The following is a 23,305-nucleotide window of genomic DNA, read 5'->3' as shown; positions in this document are numbered from 1 at the left end:
GGAGATTAGATTATTGTGGTCGCATTCTTCATTAGTAGTGTTTTCTGCACCTTGTATTTCCATTGGTTCAACGGATGAGTATTATTCTCTAATCTTTTGAGAAAATATTTTATCAATAGAATCAATTCAATCTTTTCTCTCAACAATTCGAGTTATGGTTTGGGCCTTTTGACTATTCTTTTTCAATTTATTTTACTTGACAACTGTCTCTTGTTAATACATTGTTGCGGAAGACGGCTATCGGATAGAGTAAAATCTTAATTGATAATTTGAGAAAATAAAAATAAGATAAAAGAGACACAAAATTTACGTGGAAAACCCCTAAATAATATAGGGTAAAAACCACGGGTAACGGTAGAAGAATTTCACTATGAGAAAATAGGAATTACAACTTCTCTCGATCTACCAAGTTAAAACAATGATAATTCTCTCTTGATAAAAAGGAGAAAATAACTCTCAAGAAATTCTCTAAATTCTCTAGTATTAGAAGAAAGCTAAAATGCTTTGGGATAATTTTAAAGCTAAATAAGCTAGGGTATTTATAGTTGAACCTTAAAGACTAATCTTATAAATACCCTAAAATTTAGGGACTATAATTAATTATCCCATTAGAAAAAATTTCAACAAAATCAAGCTTGATTATTGAATTTATCAATTGCACCTTTCGGTGCATTAATACTTGCAACTTTCGGTGCAAGTTACACTAATTTTCAACAATCTCCCACTTGAAGATTTGATTGGAACAATCATATCTTCATACCATTCTTTATACCTTGTACCATCATGTTGCTTACGTCTCTGACAGACCACAAGAGGATCGACACTAGGTAAATTTATCAGCATTGATTGCCTTCGTCATGAAATATGCTATGTTGTCTTTGGTATGAATTTTCTACATATCTACCGTCCCTTCTTCAACCTTTTCACGAATGAAATAGTACTGAATTCGTATGTGCTTTGTCCTTGAATGAAATGTTGGATTCCTTGCTAGATGCAAGGCGCTTTGACTGTCACAAAAAAGAGAGACATACTCTTGATTGTGCACAAACTCCTCCAATAGCATCTTCAACCAGATTGCTTCTTTACTCGCTTGTGTAGCTGCTATATATTATGCTTCTGTTATTGACGTAGCCACAACTGACTGCAATTTTGAAACCCAGCTTACAGCTCCACCGACAATTTTGAACACATATCTTGTAGTAGATTTGCTTTTATCCAAATCCCCTGCATAGTCAGAATCTACATACCCATTGATTAGTAAGTTTGATCCTCCATAATATAATGCAATATTTAAGGTCCCTTTGATGTATCTCAGGATCCTCTTTATTGTATTCCAATGCTCTTTGTCTGGATTCGCCATGTACCGACTAACCACTCCCACTGCTTGTGCAATGTCTGGTCTTGTGCATATCATAGCGAACATTATACTTCCAACTGTTGATGCATACGGTACTCGAGACATCTCCATCCTCTCTTCTTCACTGCTAGGTCTCATACTGGAGGATAATTTGAAGTTAATAGGAAGAGGGGTAGAAATTGGCTTACAATCTTGCATGCTGAATCGTGACAAGATATTCTTCAAGTAATTCTTTTGTGAAAATCAAATCTTCCTATTACTTCTGTCTCGATGAATTTGCATCCCTAGAATCTTGTTTGCTGATCCCAATTCATTCATTTCAAATTTCCTAGCCAGTTGTGCCTTCAATTCTTCAATATGATCTTTGTTGGGTCCTACAACCAACATGTCAACAGCAATACAACAAAATCGTTATCACCAGACCTCTTGAAATAAGCACAAGGGTCTGCATTAAGTCTGTTGTATACAAGGAACATAATGAAGGAATCAAATCTCTTATACCAACACCTCGGCACCTGCTTTAGACTGTACAGAGATTTGTTCAACCTGCAAACCAAGTTCTTCTTTTCTTTTTCTTCAAATCCTACAGGCTGGAGCATGTAAATCTCTTCTTCAAGATTTCCATGAAGAAAAGTTGTTTTAACATCTAGCTGCTATAGATGTAAGTTCAATGTAGCACACATTGCCAAAACTACTCGAACTGTTGTTAGTCGAACCACATGAGAAAAGATTTCATTAAAATCAATACTTTCTTTTTGAACATATCCTTTGACCACCAGTCTTGCACGATACCTCTCAACTTGATCGTCACCATTTCGCTTGATTTTGAAGACCCATTTGTTATCAATTGGCTTCCTTCCTTGTGGTAATGGCACAAGGTCTCATGTATTATTTTTATGAAGGGCTTCAATTTCTTCTTGCATCGTTATCATCCACAGTGAAGCATCTGAGCTATTTATTGCCTCCTGAAATGTTGATAGCTCACCATCCTCTGTTAAAAGGCAGTATGCAATATTTCCTTTTATAACATAATATGAGTGCCAATTGGGATGTTTTCTTACACGATCTGATTGACGAGTTATTGGAGCTTCAGAACTCTCTGGTTCTTGTTCATCATGTATTGGTTCTGCTTTAGAAAAATCTCCTTGTTCAACCTCCTTTTCCACATGTATCTGTGTAGTCTCTGACTTTTCAGCACCACCATCTTCTTCTTTACTTTGTAGCTTATCTTCTACAAAGATAACATCCCTGCTAATAATCACTTTGCGAGAGTAGGATCCCACAAGCGATACCCCTTTACTCCATCAGCATACCCCAAGAATTTGCATTTCCTGGATTTTGGATCCAGATTTGAAATTTCTTGGGAGTTGTACATCACGTACACTATACTTCCAAATATATGGAGGTATGAATAATCAGCTGGTTTACCAGTCCACATCTCCATTGGTGTCTTCAGCTCGATTACAGTTGATGGAGCTCGATTCACCAAATAGCAGGCAGTATTGACCGCTTCTGCCCAGAATGATTTTTCTAGGTCTGCATCCCTCAACATTGCTCTTGTTCATTCTAACAAGGTTATGTTCATCCGCTCTGCCACTCCATTTTATTGAGGAGTGTTCGCCACTGTGAACTGTCTTTTGAAATCTTCTTTCCTGCAAAAGTCATCAAATTCTTCACTTGTGTATTATTCTCCATTATCTGTTCTGAAACACTTGATCTTATTTCCATAATCAAGTCCCACCCGCGCCTTGAAGTATTTGAAAGTTGAAAAAACGTCTGACTTCTTCTTAATAGGGTACACCCAACATCTCCTGGAGTAGTCATCAATAAATGAGACAAAGTATTTTGCTCCACCTAGGGATGTAACTGGTGCTTTCCATACGTCAGAGTGATCTAATTCTAGAACATTTTTGCCTCTAGAATTTGATTTGTTGAATTTCAACCGGTGCTGCTTACTTGTTATGCAATGCTCACACAAAGGAAGTGTTATCTTTGTTAAGCCTGGAAGTAGGTTTTTCTCCACAAAGACTTTCATTCCTTGTTCTGACATGTGTCCAAGTTTCTGATGACATATCATTACAGAATCTGAACTACATGAGGCAACAGAGGCTTCTGCTTCTAGCAAAGTCTCTCCCTTCAGCATATACAAGTTTGCTGCTATATTTTCGCCTTTCAGCACCACAAGCGCTCCACGGAACACCTTCATGATTCCTTTCTGTGTTTCAATCTTGCTTGCATTATTATCCAACAATTCGTAGGATAATAAATTTTTCTTCAGGCCTTTCACGTGCCGCACATCTCGAACAAATTTAATTGTTCCATCATACATCTTCAATTTGATGGTTCCCACGCCAACGATCTCTAAGGCATGATCATTGCAACTATACACAGATCCTCCTGAGACAGGTTCATAATGATGGAAACATTCTCTTCTTGAGGTCATGTGATATGTTGCTCCTGAATCAATGAGCCATATATCTGCAAATCTTTTTCTGCCTTCCACGGTGGTTGACGCTTCACAGCATAGAGCATCTTCATCATCTGAAGTGTTTGCGGTATTGCCTTGTGGATTGGAGTTTTTATTTAGACTCCAATAATCCTTCTTCAAGTGACCCTTCTTTCCACAGTTGTAGCACTTTAAATTCTTTTTGCTTCTCGACTTCGATCTACCATGTTTGTGACTGCTGCTTTGGCCACGTTCTGTTGATCTCCCTCTCGTCGTTGTCAACACTTCTGCTTGTTACAGATTTACTTATCTGTCTTCCTTGTTCTTGCACTGATTTTCTTCTTGTAGAACAGCAGCTGCAACGTCATCGAAGACTAGACTGGTGACATTACTGTTTGTCAAGTTGATGATGAGTTGATCATACGAATCTGGTAGACTTTGAAGTAGAAGTTCAGCACATTCTTGTTCTCCTATTTTACAGCTTAAGGATGTAAGCTGAGAAAATAAAGTGTTCAGTGTATTTAAGTGCTCTGTCACTGAAGTAGATTCTGGCATACGGAGAGTGTACAATTTTCTCTTAAGAAAAATTTTATTGTGCAGCGATGTGGCCTCGTACAATATGGTGAGATGATCCCATACCTCCTTAGATGTCTTCTTCTCCTCGATGCTTGACAATACTTCATCTGCTAATGCTAGATGAAAAGTTTGTCATAACATTCCCATCCATCTCGATCCATTTGTTGTCATATGTGAAATCCGTCAACCTTTCACTGATAGCTGCTAGACAAACGTTTTTCCTCAGGATGGCCTTCATCTTCAATTTCCACAATGAAAATTTTCCCTCATTGAATTTTTCAATATCAAATTTCGTTGCCATAGCTTCTAATATAGATAGCTCCCACTATTTCACTATCGTGAATAGTTATCTGGAACCTTCAAAGAATGGGTAATAACTTCTTACTTTCTTATGTTGGAGGATCCACCTTTTGGTGGCAACCACAAAGACAATAAGCAGATATTACACACTATAATCTGGCTCTGATACCAATTGTTGCGGAAGATGGCTATCGGATAGAGCAAAAATCGCAACTGATAATTTGAGAAAATAAAAATGAAGATAAAAGAGACACAAAATTTACGTGGAAAACCCCTAAATAATATAGGGTAAAAACCATGGGCAACGGTAGAAGAATTTCACTATGAGAAAATAGGAATTACAACTTCTCTCGATCTACCAAGGAGAAAACAATGATAATTCTCTCTTGATAAAAATGAGAAAATAACTCTCAAGAAACTCTCTAAATTCTCTAGTATTAGAAGAAAGCTAGAATGCTTTGGGATGGTTTTAAAGCTAAATGAGCTAGGGTATTTATAGTTGAACCTTAAGGACTAATCTTATAAATACCCTAAAATTTAGGGACTAGAATTAATTATCCCATTAGCAAATTTTTCAACAAAATCAAACTTGATTATTGAATTTATCAATTGCACCTTTCAGAGCATTAATACTTGCAACTTTCGGTGCAAGTTGCACCAATTTTCAACACATATCTCCTTTAATGGAGGGTTTAATGTGACGTCTCCATGAATAGGTGCATGGGTCCATTGATGAATTTTTCCTTCCCAATTGCAGCTCTATTTCAAAACATTTTTTTATTTATAAATCATAAATAATTGATTTATGTCATGGAATCAATATATTATATAAATGATCACTAAGATTTGAATAATTTTTTACTGAAATTTTACAAGTAATAAAACGATTATCAACATTATCGTAAAATAACAAAACGATCGTTTGTAACATTAAACATTGTTAACCCAGTCACAAAAAGTTGACTTGACATATTTAGAACATTGAGATGTAGTTGGTTTAGTATTATGGAGTGAACGATTGAGTCAAGTTATTCGAGTTTACGAGTTTTACTTTACAACTCAAAGTTAATTTGAATTTTTTTTTTGAGTTGAGTCGAATTTTTAAGTTTCTACGTAAATTTAATTATAAATGTTTTATAATATTATGATATTTATTGATTTCAATTTAAGTAGTTTTTTATAACTACATATAATACATATATATTTCTTCATATTTTGTTTTATATGTGATATACATATATTATACAAAATTTGAGCGAGTCGACTTAAACTTGAAAATCAATGTACTAATTATTAAAAAATCCGAGTTGTTCAGGTTACTATCGAGTTGTATTTTATAACTCGGTTTAAACTTGAAATTTTTTCGAATTAAGTCGAGTTTATAAAATTACAACTTGAAGTCAATTAGAGTCAAATTTTCCCGAGTTATGGACCAACCAAGCCCTTAAGCTTTGAGAGCATATTAACGAACCAACAATGCCCTTAGGCTTTGAGAGCATATTAACGAACCAACAATGCCCTTAGGCTTTTTTTCATTGAAACCCGACCACCATGCTCAATGTTTGCTCTTATCTTATCTTTGTTCATTGTGGCGTTGGTTCAGTGTTATGGACCAACCAAGACCTTTAGGCTTTGAGAGCACTGATACTGCTAGGAGACTAGTTGGTTAGTTAATCTTCCTCTCCGATCCCTACCATGCAAATCAAATAGACTGTTTTATTCATATAATACCGTTTCAAAAGTTGAGGGAAAACTACACTAGCAGTCCATGGTGTTTGTATTTTTATGATTGAACCTTTAAAATTTATATTAGAGATCAATTTTTTTAATTCGCTTCCTTTTTTATCACCAGCGTCAGCTGACGTAGTATGCTCAGGTATCGTTTTGATAACCTAATTATTGTTTTTTAAAACTATACCTAACATTTAGTTTTGGTTTCACTTTGATCACTCGTTGTCCATAAATTAATTGTAATGTTGATATATCACTATAGGATAATATCATGTCAGTAGATTTATCAATTTTTTAATGGCATGTGACCAAAATATAACATCAGGTATGATTTAAAAAATAATTAAGTGAGTAAAACAGAACAAAAGTGATAGTTAGAGTACTAAATATGTAGTTTTCCCAAAATATTATTTTTATAAATAATTGAATGAATTGTCCGAACTAAAGCCCCAATAGGTGGAAAAATAGTTAGGTTCCCACGCAATTCACCATTCAATGTTTTCCCGACACGTGTATCTTAAGTAGTTGACCTTCCATCCAGTAGTAGTGCTATTGTCTTTTAATTCGGTGGATGTTTTGAAAGTTTATATTCAAACAATTTCAAGTCCGTTTTTTATTTTTTTTGTGAAATTACACATATTATATTTAGATTTTTTTAATTTTGAAAATATTACATTTTACAATAATCGTCCGAATTACATACTAATTTCATTGTTCATCATTTCTTTAAATTAAAAAATTCAATGGGTGGCTGAGCATAGGCGTGATGCTAGATTGAGGAGCTGTTTGTTTACTTCAGAATGATTAAGCGCTGAATGATTCAAATGCTGAATGATTAAGAGACTCTGTATGAATTAACTCTGAATGTGACATGATATTTGATAATTACTCTTAATTATTCAGAATGTGTTTCTGTGTCGAATCATTCAACACTGTTTTGCTGAATCAGTCAGCACTTTCAGCATTCAGCGCTGAATGATTCCATTAAGAGATAAACAAACAACCCCTTAAATAGTGAAGTCGGTATGTAATATACAAACTTTGAATTTTTAATTAAAAATAAGAAAATGAATACTGAATTCGGTACGTAATTCGACCGGCTTCACTTTTACTATAACAAATGCAATAAATTGAAAAATAAAATTGAAAGTGTACCATTTTGAAAATTAAAAATTTGAGCAACAATATCTTGAAAATTTCACCTTTAAGTTTAAAAAACTATATAATGTTCTTTTAAAGTTTAGATGAGATTTTAAAAATATTTATTTATGCTTAACTTTATTATAAGGTTTTGAATATAAAATTAGTAAAATGATACAATTATTTTTCAATATTTGTATAAATGCTCACTTCGATTTATATTTTTTTTGAAGTATTTTAGTCTATAATGTTTCAAATTTTTATCAAAATACTCCATGTTAGAAGGAAATTGTCAGTGAATTGACAATCAACATATGTTGTTAATGTGATATTTTCACATGTACTTAATTGTTAAAATGACACATGTGAAAATGTCACACCAGTTTGAACTAACGTTTTTCTTTCAACAAAAGTACTTTGACGAAAAATTGAAACGTCGGGAACTAAAATACTAAAATAGAACCAAAAATGATCATTTGTACAAATATTGAAGGTAATTTTTTCATTATACCCATAAAGTTTACGATGTGAACTTTATTTATTTTTGGTCGCCCTCCCTGTTATTTAAGCTTTGTCAGATTAAATCGGACTGATTTGTGTCACACAACTAACTTTGGTAAATGAATCTCATAACTAAAATTGTCTGTATACATAAAATATTAAACTTAAAATATGTGTAAATAATATTAATCTCCTTATCACTTAAACAATCTCATTGATGTCGATGTGAACTTTATAACGTGGTTTTGTTTGTTTGAATATGGAAATGAATGTATATCATTTTGGTTGAATGTACATAAAACATGTTTTCCATCTTTTTTTACCTTTTCCCCTCCCTCCATACTTGAATAAAAAAAAATCTTCATCTATCTTTATATGAGTTAATTACATTATATGTCCCTAAACTAGAACTTTCTTTTTAAATTGGTCTTTAATTTTTTGAATATTTCAATTTCATCCCTCAAATATATCTCTCATTTTAACTTAGTACTTAAAATTTTAAACATTCTAATTTCATCATTAAACTATAACCCTTTTTCTAAATTAGTCCTAAAACTTTTGAATCTTCCAAATTCACCCCAAATTCATCCAAATATGTAATTAGTTTCAACCATAGTTTAACCTAAATTTTGTTTATTTTCATGCATATAATAATATAACTTGTCCTAATGATTTTATTAACAAGGGATGCGATTATTATATACATATAGTTTGGGATAAAATTAGAATGATCAAAAAGTTTAGGGACCATTTCAGAATGAATGTTATAGTTTGGGGATGAAATTGAAATATTCAAAAGTTTAAAGACTAATTAGAATGATAGTCATAGTTTGGAGATGAAAATGAAATATTTAAAAGTTTAAACACCAACTTAAAATGAAGGTTATACTTTGAGGACATGATGTAATTAACTCATCTTTTATTTTTTATTTTGGTTAAGAAACTTTATATTTATGTTTGTGTATGCTAAGTTACTAACAATTGAAAATCTCTTTATGAATAATAAACAAAAGTATAAATAAATATAATTATTTTTTAAATGTAACATAATCAAAATAAATATTAATAGTTATTTATAAATAAATAAAATAAAATAAATATTTAATATTATTTTCAATAAATGAATCAATAAATAAATATATTTATGAAAATAATTAAATTAAATACACCTTTATCTTTATTCATTTATTAAATAAATATTTTGTATTGAACATTTTTTATTTATTTTAATAAATATGAATGATTTACAGATAATTCATCCAATGATGTATTCAACTCTATTTGCTTTATAATTAACTTCATTTTGAGATTTTGAATTGTTTGGGAAGAACCTGACATAAAGCATTTTAAAAAAAAAGTAATTTGAACGCACACTATCTAATAATTTTTTCATACTATTAAAAAACTATAATATTTTAAAAATATTAACACAACTTTAAAATTAATTAATTTTTAAAGAAAACTGAAAATTATAATTTATCTTTGTTCCCTTATAAAATATATTAATTTTCTTAATTCTAATATTATAATCTAAATTTTCTAACTCTATTCCTCTATAAAAAAAATATTTGATTGTTTTAACACTTATCTATACTTATCTTAAGCTATCCCCTAATTCATTCGCCTGCCTTGATTAAGAAAATTGGATAAACAATTTGAGATAAAATTTATATCCGACCCGACGTGTGTATATATATATATATAATTCATAATTTTCTTTTATAGAATAGAAATCTAATTAAAAAATAATAGAGAATGATATTATTGTAATTGTCCTTAAATATATAAAGATAATTATATTTTTTCTTGTTAGTTCGAGTCAAATTTTTTTCACCTTAAACTTAAATCTAATTTAAACTCATAATCTAAAAAACCTAATCAAATAAGATCATACTGGAACCCGTCGAGTTTAAGTCTCGTGGCCGTCCCTAAATACAAGAATAGACTTAGATGGAACGGATGGAGGCGGTTGTCACCTAAAAATTTTAAATTATATTTTAAGTACATTTTTATAATTTTTATTAAAAATCTATTTTTATATCTCTAAAATTTTATAAGTTTATTCCCTTGAAATTTTATAAAGCTTGTCCTTCTCTCACATAAAGTTGTGTTGCCCCACCTAAATATGACCATAAAACATTTTAATAATCTGATCACAACATTTTTTCCCCTTAAATTTGCAAGCACATTACAAAATAATTGATGGGGACTCTTTTGGGACAATCTCAACCTCAAAATATTAACATAAATTTGCAAGGTATTTTTATCCTTCTCTTTCGTTTGCCCTAAATGGTGGAGGAATGTATGGCATCCTATTATATCTCATTATTACTGAAGAAACCATGTTCTTCATCTGCAGATAAATTACATGAAGATAAACCATGAGGAGCAGATCGGTTCAACTCCCGCTGAACGTCTCGGCATTTTGCTGGTTTACATCGGGAACTCTCCGAAGTGAATTAACTGCACGAGGGGGTTGGCCTTGTGGTCGCATCAGAACTTGAGAACCATGCTGCTGCTCGTAGGACCAAGCCTGCCATCTTCTTCTCCAACGTTGGATCTCGATAATGATCGAACTCCCAACTCATCGCAACACCGAAACCAGAAAATGTAGCGAGTAGAACCGATAATACTGCTTGTACTTTCACCTGCAGCACAAAAACCATGTTTAATGACCCATTGCACTGATATTTTTCTCTTATTTGACTATGCGCCGGACAAAGGTGAATGAAGAGTCCGGATTACATCGGCGAGTAGTAGTACCGATTGAGAATGCACAAATCAAAGCAAGATGATGCTGACATCTAGAGTTTTTCATCTAAATTACCAGTTGAAGTATAAAAATGAATAAAATCCCATAAATTTTGGGGGGGGGGGAACTCGAGTTTCAAGCGTTCTAAAGAAGATAGTGAGAACCACTTACCAATGAATAAAATATGTGAGCAAAGAAAACCACCAGAGCAAATTGAATCGATGCATAAACCCAGATGAACCTTCGCTTCACTGAACACCAAACATTCAAAATGTTTGTCAAAATGTTTATCATTGATAAAAACATGTTAAACAGATATTGGAAATATTAATCATATAGCTCATGTTTGCCAAGCTAACCCATTGTTGATGAAGTCATGGATGCAAGGAGGCCTATCACGCAAGAAAACGGAAGCGATATAGCGATGGCTCCGGTACCCATTTTTCCTACCTGCAGGTATATCAATATGTCAAGGATATGCATTTAAAATAGCATAAAGGAGACATTTCGGAAAGAAAGTCTTCTTTATACCAGAAGCTGCTCGAGAAAAACAAAAGTATGCAAGCATGCTGATAATTACAAGAACCGGGACCTCCTGCCAAACCCTGCAATCATCAAACCAATAAGTGCTTTGGAATATTGAACATTAAGTAGAACACGCAAGAGCAGTCCAGTTTTTGGATTTTACTTAATATTTAGCTGAGATAATGAATAGTTTTAGGATGAACTAAAGCTTGCTGTCATAGCCTTTGGAACCCAAAGATATATATAGCATGCAAATTGAACATACTAGTGACCGATAGATATCCAGACCCGATTCTAATCCGACTAACGTAGTCAGTAATAAATGGTATTTGCCTGTATCCATGAACATCGGCCTGAAGAGCTCTTCCACCATTTCGAGCTCGAACACTCTGGATTCGTAAAAGGGTGACTGGTAGGTTCTGAACCTCTTGCTTGCACACATCACATGTCTTGTTGCCCTTGATGGTAAACCATTTAACAGCACAGTCTTTGTGGGCCAACGCGAGCTCTCCTTTGCAGCTGCATTCCATCTTAAATGTTTCCCCTCCTTCACATAGTTCAACCATACAAATTCGACAAACAGCCTCTTCTTCCGGTATGTCCTCGCCATCAGGGCCACTGTTTCCTGAACAACGAGATTTTCATAAGACATATCAGACAAAAGATTAAGGTTTAATATCTTTACATGCTTTTAATATCGTGTCAAATCCGTTCAGACAAAGATCTTAGTCTAAACATAGATGAATGCATACTAGCATCGGGTCCTTTTGAAGCATTTGAACTGATTTCTCCTTCCTTTACTCGCGGAGTTGAAGGGACCACTCGGAAGAACGAATCCATCCTCCTTAATTTTTCCTTCTTTTTCGTTTACAGGAACTGAAAACGAGCGAGCTATCTGCAGCATGTTTCCCTTACTCTGCAAAGAAACTAACAACTTGATACGACCCGAAACTCTTTTAAAAAAATGACTAACTTCAGAAAGGAGAAATCCAGGATATCCTATAGACAAGTTTCAGATGTTCAATTAACAGTAAGACATCACTTGGCCATGTCATTAGATTGCAGATATGTTATATTGTGCAATAATTCGAGAAACAAACTAAAATGTCCCCACGCATTTAAGTCACAACCGAAACCAACTAGGTTAATCCGAAGCTATACAATGTTTAGAAGAAACATTAAGAAACTTACAGAGCCACCTAGGCTTCCCCCGCTTATGGACTCCGAGTTCGAATGTGCAGTTTGCGTTACGGCAATGATGATGTCCTATTTATCCTAGGAGTAAATATCTTTGTAAGTGACAGTGTCCTTGAGATGGAAGGCTTCTCTCGTATAGAAGTACACGAAGAAGATTCAGGAGCAACGCTCGCAGCCTTTTCAATATCCGAACTTATTGTTCGATGCTTGAAGCTTAGTTTTGGTAGGAGACTCTTCAAGGATTTGCCTTTCGATGACGGGGGACCTGAGGATCCATTAATCCGTGCATCAGATGGACTCGGTGTCAAGAGAAAATTCACTTTCCAGGGAGTCAAACTAGGTGTTTGAGGCATCTTAATTGTGACAGACTCTTGAGAGGAATCATCCAGAGTTCTCGAGGGTATCTCGAGAAAGAGGCTTCTTCGCTTGTACGAGCATCGATCGTTTCCTCAGTTATTCCCGCCGAGTCTTCGACCTTAAACAAGAACAATTCATCATCATGCAAATATACAATGCTGAACAGCACTTGAGGGCTGCTTACCATATTACTCTAAAAATTGGCTAATTAATACTTCACAATGACTAAGGCAGCCCTAGTGAAGGGGATTAAATAGAAACTGTTATTTCAAGACAGCGATACCAGCTATAGCATCTACTATATCCGCAATCGCGATAAACTCACGCAACAACCACAATTTAAATCCTGATAGAAATGAAGACGAACTGGTTCTGGAACTAATTGTAGACTTCTAAGTTGCCTTAAACATCAAAAAGATCAGTAACACAGTTCAAATCCCCCAGAGTGAAGCTAATTAATTTGTGCTTACGCAACAACCACAATTTAAATCCTGATAGAAATGAAGACGAACTGGTTCTGGAACTAATTTTGGACTTCTAAGTTGCTTTAAACATCAAAAGATCAGTAACACAGTTCAAATCCCCAGAGTGAAGCTAATTAATTTGTGTGCTTGATTTGCTCATGAGAATAAGGAGCCATGAAAAACAGCATGGATCATAATCTTTACATCAAGTGAACATGCATCTGCATCTTAGATGAATTAGACCAGTTGATTTGCAATACTGCAAATTCCATTTAAGGATTCTGTAGCAGAAATATTATCAAATAAAGATTGAATAAACTCGGTGAAAAACACAAATTAAATCAGAAGCTCATGGTTTGGCAAAGAGATAGAGCCAAAACATCCACACACAAAAAAAAACAACAGAAAACTATAAGAACTTTTCCAAAACACACAAGAACTCAGAACAATCATTTGATCGCCAAAAAAAACCTGTTGAATAGGACAGCAACTCTTCCTTCCTTGAAGCAGCATCGTGTTCCTTTGTCACTGTTTTTTCTCGTTCTCCATTTTTTCATCCCAAAGTAACAGTCTTGAAAGAGATGAAGATTGGAAAAAGATTAGATAAAATGAAATAAAGTGAACAATATTTTCTCATTTAAGGCAAGTCATGGTTGAAAACATGGCCTACTGAGTACTGACACTTCTCTCTCTCTCTCTCTCTCTAGTCGGCACCACCGTTAAATGTCAGAAACAAAACAACAGTTTTCAACTTTCACTCCAATCACTTTGTCTAATTTAACCGCCATGGATGCTTGCAAACCACAAACCCTTTCTTCTCCTTCTTCATGATACCAATGAAACTGAAAAAGAAAATATGGTTATATCTTCAATTCAATATTCTTCCATTTCCTTTTGTTTACTGCTACGTGTTTGTTCGTGGCTTTTGGAGGTTTTTCTTCAATCTCTCAAGGAGGTTTTTCTTCAATCTCTCAAGTTCATCCCATTAAATGAATTAAAAATATTTTAAAATAAGTTGAGATTTTCTGGCTTTAAATATTTCATAAAGAAAAAGGCTAGATTCTCCGTCTTTTAACAGCGCAGATGAAGTTGGTTGGCCGATGAAGGTCATAAATGTGAATGTTGAAAATGTATTAATTTTTTCATGTGCCATTTTAGTGTCAATATTTTTATCCCTAAACCCTTTAAATCATATCTGGAAACACTTTGAACTTGGAGAACGCAATCCTCATATCCTTCCACTTATCATGCTATAATTCATCTCCATCTCATTCAGTGTTATTGAAAGACGCGATCATATTTTCTAGAAATTTTAATTTTTTTATTTTTTATATAAATTATCTAATTTCATACTTCTTAAATATTTTTATTTTATATTTCTTAAATTTTAATATAATTTCTTAAATTTACACTCTTAACATAAATTTTTACGTCCGTTCCGATCTCGTATTATAAACCTTGGCCAATAATGATGAACCATAATACAATTAGTTGACCGGTATAAAAATGGTGATATTTTTTAGGGCTGAATTTACGAGATAATGTTGTGAGAAAAAAAAATCACGAGATAATGCGTTCCAACAATTAATTGTTGAGATAGGTGTTTGCTACAGTTCGAATGAAGGTCGTCGTGATCTGGGCGACCAATGAAGGTCGCCAGGTGGTATGGGCGACCAATGCTGGCGTTTGGGTTGTTTCACAAACAAAATGTAGTGTTCTCAAACACTAGTTGTTTGGGTTAAATGCAAATTTGGTCCTCACAACTTTACACTCTCATACGTGTTTTAATATTTAGGGGATAATAGCATTTTCGGTCCCCTATGCTTTGTAATCATTTGTTTAATCATTTAGTGACATTTTTAATGTTTTGTTTCAGGCATGTATATTTAATAATTATATTTTAGTCACTAGTTGTTTATTCTGTCAAGTTTGTGTATGCTTCATTTTGATCATAATATTTTTAGCTATTTCATTTTAATCACTGATTTCATGTGTTTTATATATTTCCTTAATTTTTGAAATTGGCCATGAAATTTGTAAACATATTATTTTAGCCACTGTTAGTATTTATGTTTAATTATAATTTAGTCATACATGTTTCTGTTATCCTATTTTAGTATGTATTTATTCTCCCTACCAACGATATTATTTCGCAAATTTTTCCAATATAAATAAAACTAAATAAAACTAAAAAATAGTGAAATACTCGAATAAATAAACGTAGAACAAATAAAAATTATTGAATACAAAACAAGATATCCCAATAATCAATTTTAAAATAAATACATACTAAAATAGGATAAACAAGAAACATGTATGACTAAAAATAATTGTGACTAAAATAAATACATGTATGAGAGTGCAAAGTTATGAGGACCAAATTTGCATTTAACCCAAACAATTATTGTTTGATTGTTTCTCCCAAACTCAACGCCCAGACCACTTCATTGGTCGCCCAGACCACCCGACGACCTTCATTGGTCGCCCAGACCACCCGGCAACCTTCATTCGACCTGTAGCAAACACCTATCTCAACAATTAATTGTTGGAACGCGTTATCTCGTGAATTTTTTTTTCACAACATTATCTCGTAAATTCAGCCTATTTTTAGATGTTTTTAGATACTCTCTTAAAGATTAAGAGGCAAAATTAATAAGCACCTAATAGTAATAATCTTTTTAATTATTAGGGATTTTGATTGATAACTACTAACTAGAGATCTCTTAATAAAACTAATAATATTCTATCGTAATGATTAATTGATATTAACATATTAAGGAATTCAGTAGAGGATTCTACGTTAATATATAATTTTTTAAATATGACAGTATAAATAAAGTTTTAGGTAGGAATTATCCGTAAAATAAATAATTAATTGAATAAAACTCATATTTTACGGTGGCACGAAAAACTTTTAAGGTAAACATAAGTAAACCAAAATAATTTTAAAATTTTAAAATAAACACATGTCAACTTTTTTAAAATAAGCTGACTGATGTTTTATTAAACAAAAGAAAATAATAACGATGATAGCGTTAGAGCATTATTGATAACCCAAGCCCTAAGCAATAAAGAAATTAAAACAACAAAAAAGAAACTTCTAGCCTATATAGATGAAATCAGTCCAACGATGAATATCCTCTTCCACCCTTTGAAACTACTTGGGTATAAAAGTTGGTTTCGGGTCAGTTTGAGAATGCTTTTAATAGTGAAAAATATGTTTTTGAAGCGATGTCGAACATTTAAAGAATGATTTAAAATTATGATTAAAAAAATGATTTTCAATATAACTTTAAAAGTTTAAATTTTTAATTTTTTTTTTGAAAAATCATTTTTGGATAAATTATATTATCTTCAATTATTTATTTTTAGTTTATAATATAATATTTAAATTATTGACATTTAGTATTTAAATCAATTTTGAACAACAATATCAAATAATTAACTTTTAAATTACATTTTTTAAATATTTTAAAATATTACTTTTGAAAAGTGATTTTGAATAGTATAGTGAATAAGTGTTTTTAAAAATATTTGAAAGTGTAATTTAAAGTTAATTGTTTAATATTTATGTTAGAAATGATTTTAGAAAGATAAAATGTCTATTTTAGATTCTATGTTGTAAATTAAAATTAAATAAGTGAAGATAAAAATAAAATTTCAAATAATGCTTTTCATTTGTTGGATTTTCTTTTTTAAATAATAAATAAAAATTCTACATTTGAAAAGGGGGGGAGGAGAAAAGATTAGAATAGGCTGCTTTCTTTTTTGCTTTTACTTGTGTTTTATGGCGCTTATTTTATTCAAATACACCTCCATCTTTATCACTATTATTTCCCTACTTTTTACGTCATAATATGCATTTAAAATTAATTTTGAGCACGAACCAAATTACTTCAGTGATAGAAGAATTATTATTATTCTTTGAGGTCTTGATTTGAACATCAAGAATACTAAAAATATGAACGTTTAATGTCAAATGATAAAAAATTATTTTTAAACAGATGTTGTTTTGTACTTATTCTAAATTAATAAAAAAAATCAATTTTGACTCTTAATTCATCCTTTAACTTTTAAACTCTTAATTAATATAGTCATCAAAGGAAAGCATTGTTTATCTAAATCCATTCCAACTCCTAATTTTGAAGATTTTATCTTCGATTTAATAAGCTGGGTTTTATTTATTATAAATATCTTTATCAATAAAAATATTAAAAATTATTAAATTATGTTTAAAATATTTTTTAATATTAAAATTTTAAATTTATAAAACGATCATTAATTTTTTTAAAACCGATTTAAAGATATTAGTTGTCAAATTTTAAAATTTTTAATGAAATTATAATTTTCAAATCGTTCAGTGATAGATCGAGAGGGATGGGGGTACAGTCATTTCCCTTAAAGAAATTTAAATTATCATAGATTTTTTTTATGTATTTTCTATTGATAATCTACTTTAATCTTCCTAAAATTTTATAAGTTCATTTTCTCCAAAAAAATTAAAATTCGTACCATAATATAAAATTTTATATTCGTCATTGATTCCATCATTCTAATAATTAATAGAAATCTTAATAATTATTTTATAAATTTTTATAAATTTAATAAAAAAATAAATTAAAATGATTTAATGACTTTTAATATCTTTACTATATTTTTATTATATTATTTTGATGTTTGATAAAAAGTACAAAGTGGAAGACTGAAGATTACAGTCAAAGTGTAAAAAAAACCATGGGTAGCAATGGAGGGACCCCAAAAGGTGGGATAAGAGGCTTTCCACTTAGCAAATTTTATAACACCAATCATTCATATTTGTCCACGAATGACCATTAAAAACATCAGAATGGTCAGTATTTCACTTCTTTTTTGGTACTAAAAAGAATGTAGCTGGCAGTCTGACAGGGGCTGAGTTTTTAAAAGAATTTCTAAAACAAGGCTGAGTTTTGTGTTGAAAGAATCATCGGTTACTTATCTGATAACATGTGTAAACTTACACACCCCGTCGGTTCTTGAATTAGGTTTACAGAACGCGACGACAACCGGGAAGAAATGGGAAAAGACAGGCCAAGTCTCAACAAGCAAAACAAGACTAACATATAAGGGACATAAATATCGGTTAGTTATTGGAATAACAACAGTTATATAATAATAATAGGATCATCTTAAATCGTTATTATACAATCATATTATTTGTATTAATCGTAATATTATTAAATGTAAAGTTTACAAATGGTCTCTGCTATAGGATATTATTCATAGTTGAGGGACTCAATAAAATAATTTTTTATAATCGAATGATTATTTTATAACTTTTAATAGTGTAGACATGTTTTTCATCCTAGAGTTTCCTATTATTTAGTTTATTTTTGTTTTGTTTTATTATATTTATATATTTAATAATTTGGAAAAAAATATATATAGTATAATTTTAAAAATAATTTGGAAATATATATATATATATATAGCATAGTTTTAAAAATAATTTTAAAAAATATATATAGTATAGTTTTGAAAATAATTTGGAAATATATATATATATATATATATAGTATAGTTTTGAAAATAATTTTGGAAAAATATATATATATAGTATAGTTTTGAAAATAATTTTAAAATATATATATATAATATAGTTTGAAAATAATTTGGACAATATATATATATAATATTTTTCAAAATAATATATTTTAGAACACATATATATAATGTAGTTTGAAAATAAATATAGTATTAAATATATATATATATATATATAATTTATGATTTTTGAACCAAGTCCAGTTGAGCTCACGAGCCTGACCCAGCAAGTGAACCCTTCAAGGCCCAGTAAGTAACCCCTTCAAGGCCCAGTAAGTAACCCCGCATATCAGGCCCATATACAAGACAACAACTATGGTTTACCACCCTTAACAAGTCAGCGCTGCCAAATGAAGGTCGTTGGATCTGGGCCAATCCAACGCCCTATAAGATCAAAGTAGGGTTTTTTACCTAGAATCTTTACAGCTGCCACCGCTGCACCGGCCAAATCCAGAAAAATCTGGGGCATTAAATGCCCCAGCTACCTAATATCGGTGCCACCCCAAAGACGACCACCACCATAGCACCGGTGACTTAGAGGGAGTCCATTTCCGACCGGTCTGAAGAGAGAGCCGAGGGTCCTATAAAAAGAAGCCAAACATGCAACAAAAAAAAAAGGAAAAATAGCTACAAAAAATTACAACTAAGAACCAAGAGAGACAAAAACAGAGGAAACCAAGAATCAACAGACCAAATAGAAACCATTCGAGCAAAAACAGTCAACTAAAACACACAGCAGCAACCATTTGAGAACCACAATAAAAATAGAGAGAGAGAAAGGAGGATATTACCCTTTGAAGTCGCGCACTTCTCCACAGAAGAAATGAGAAACCAAAAAAATCGAAGGTAACCCCTTCGTTTATTTTAGATTTAGGACGGTGGGGAAGCTTTTAGGACGAGGGAAGGTCGGATTCGAGTTTAGGGTGTGAAGATCTATATTTTGGGGTAAATTTCTAGGTCATCGACCGCCGTCAGCGGCGGTAGAGAGCTCCGATGAGCAGTGGCCGGAGGTTTCCTGTAACACCCCCAACCCGTATCCGACCCGGATACGAGTCCGAAGTGTCACATTGACTTTTCAAACCTTGACTCTTAAGAAAAATCCCGGGAAATTTAAACTTATTTAAATCAAAATAAAGACTTTATCAGAGTGCTCGTACTTAATGACTTATTACATGCCAACACTTTATACAACCAATACATACTTTGTCAAATATTTCTGATCTGATCTTTTGGTAAGGAAAACTGACCTGTCTTGCTCCGCATCACTCCTTACTCTTCTCGAAACCTACGTGTGAAACAATCACACGCTAAGTCGAAGACTTAGAGAGGCATAACAACTTATAATGCACTTTAAAACATATATTGATACATGCATGTTCTGTTCTATCATGTTATAGCAATTCCATGCATTTTCATATCGTATAAAATCATATCAGATTAATTGCAGTAAATACATACATACACATAATTCATCATTAACAGTTTATCATATATCACATACTTTTTCAATCAACACTATACACACACAATCATATCATTTCTATAGCATTTATCATACCACTAACTATTTGTTCATATCTCTGGATTAGCCCATGTACATATGTGAGAACTATCGATATGTGAGTCTATAGAGGTTGTGCACTATGCTGTCACCACAGCTCGTATAAATGCACCGAAGTGCCCGTAGAATTGCACCGTAGTGCCATATAATGATGTCCATAAGGACAACGTAGAATTCTTTAAGAATCATACATATGTTAGGATCAAGTATGTGTCTTTCCAGACTTCACACATGTTCCAAAGAATATACATATGTCCCGAAGAACCGCGTAGAATTGCACCGTAGTGCCATATAATAATGTCCATAGGACCACATAGAATTCTTTAAGAATCATATACATATGCTAGGGATCAAGTATGTGTCTTTCTAGACTTCACACATGTTCCAAAGAATATACATATGTCTCGAAGAACCGCGTAGACCCTCGACTCTTGGCATGCCAACTATACCCCCAGCTCTCATGACACATAACATGGGCGTTATCATTTATTTCATTTCAATATTCACATAACTTGTAATTCACTTTCACATATCACTTATCACATAGCTTCTTTTCATATTATCACATAGTCACATAGTTCACTTACACGTAGATCATTTCCATATAATTCACATGTCACATATCTCATGTTCTTGTATTCATATAACATATAATCACATAGATTACTTTCACATCACATAATTCATAGTTATGATTTCCTATAGTTACCTAATTATAAAGCTATTCACCTATACATGTTTTCATATAATTTCTATCATTTCTCACCCAACCACATTTATTCATGTACACATACTCATCATATCTTGTTCACATATGATCATATACTTCATATAACAGATAGGAACACTTTCACGTAGCTATAATCATAGGTTTGTCTCATAACATATACTTGTTTCACATATATTTCATATCAATTATACCATCACATAATTCCTTTAACATACATAACATATCATGTAACATTATAATAGAAATATCTATAAGTCATATCACTTAGAGCACATACACTTATAGTCACGTTGCTTATATCTTAATCTTTTGCCTTCTCTTAGACATATATATATTCACATGTTCAGGTAATCCACCATTTCATCACATAATTGTGTATTCATATAACTCATTTCATTTCATTCATATCTATATATATATATCCTCAAGATTATCCTAATATAAATCATATAGCACTCTTATGTTTCGTATTCATATTCATCTAGGGCAGACTTATAAACATATCTCACTTCTATTATTTCTCTATATATGATCTAATCTGTTTACTTAATTCAATTTCATATAACTCCTATATCTTCTCATATAACTTCATAATTTTCTATCATACAACCCATGTGTTATAGTTTTATTTAAACATATGAATCTTTCCCATCTAGCTTATCTTATATGTTCATCTTATCATTTATGTTCAAATCTCCTAGTTAGTGTACTAACTCATCCTATAGATCATATTATCCAGCTTATTTCACTTATCATATAGTAATAAATATTTTACTATGATCACATAGTTTATATCTCATATAATTCTAACCTTTCTTATGTATTACTTTACTTTATCATCTAACACATAAAAGAACAGATCAATCCATATAATCAAGCATACATACATGCATATTCCACTCATGCCTTTAATCATGAATTCATGTTGTAACACTTTAGGAAATAGACTCATCGCAAGTCTTATTCCCATCGCACATCGTATACTATTGAATATGCACCTGGCCTCACTAGTCAATTCCAATCTCTTATCTTTCCCTTGATCGATCTTACTTGCCAAACGTTCCGGAATTTTATGCGTAGAATCTACATAAATGTACATTTCGAGGTATCATTAGATACCTACACTTTAATTAGATACTGGCAACTTAAACGAACTTATTAAACCAATATTCCCATTTTTCCTTTAGGGGGAATCGGTTCCCTACTGAGGGGTATCGATTCCCTCATGACATTCTGGAAATTTTGTCGTTTGAAGGGGTATCGGTTCCCCTTGAATGGTACCGATTCCCCTTGCCCAGAAATCATATTTTCAACCCGAAAATACTTCATTTCCACTTAAACACTTCATATATCATCCCCTTTTCATTCTTAACTCTAGTACACATACTTAAACCAATCTATATTCATTTATTTCATCTTAAACCTCAAAATCCTATCTTCCATATGAGATTCAAAAATCATACCAAATTTTCAATGTGTTCTAATTCCAATTCTAACACTTCATACTTCTAATTTAACCCTTGACAAGTCAAATTCAACTTCACAATCTATTATCTCCTTCCATATCAAAAATTCACTTAAAAACTCATTTTCTTAATTTCTCATAACTTGTTAATCTTTGAGGTTTAAGCCACCTAAAGCTTTCCTTAATATTTCTTAATATCCCAAGAATCAAAACAAGCTTTAAAACGAAAGAATTAACCAACTAAAGACCCACTTACCTTATACTAGGCTTCACGGTTGAGAGGAGGAAGAAGAAGACTGAAGAATGCTCTGGACTTTTCTTCCTACATGCTTATTACCCTTTATAAAGGGAAATAAAAATCTTCCCTGAAAAATTACCATAGTACCCTTAATATTTCCAAACTTAATCATTAAATCCAACATAAACTTTCTTCAATTAAATCCATGAAATTTTAACTTATTTCGAAATTGAGCACCTAGTTTACAAAATTTGTAATTTAGTCACTGACCCTGATTTGGGATGTTACAAATCTCCCCTCCTTTAAAGAAAATTCGTCCTCGAATTTCCACTACACACATTGATAAAAACATGTCTGTTAATGTTCTCATGTTGTTTCCTTTACT

The 23,305-nt window shown here is 32.0% G+C and overlaps 1 pseudogene; it reads right to left on the bottom strand.

Annotated features, from left to right (window-relative positions):
- Window positions 1-10,148: 10,148 nt before the first annotated feature.
- Window positions 10,149-13,069, bottom strand: LOC120145680 (annotated as a pseudogene).
- Window positions 13,070-23,305: the final 10,236 nt, after the last annotated feature.

This window comes from Hibiscus syriacus, unplaced genomic scaffold (assembly GCF_006381635.1).
Source record: "Hibiscus syriacus cultivar Baekdansim isolate YM2019G1 unplaced genomic scaffold, ASM638163v2 tig00110893_pilon, whole genome shotgun sequence".
Lineage (NCBI taxonomy): Eukaryota > Viridiplantae > Streptophyta > Magnoliopsida > Malvales > Malvaceae > Hibiscus > Hibiscus syriacus.
Note: the sequence above shows the minus strand (reverse complement) of the source record. Positions and strands in the feature narration are given on the sequence as shown.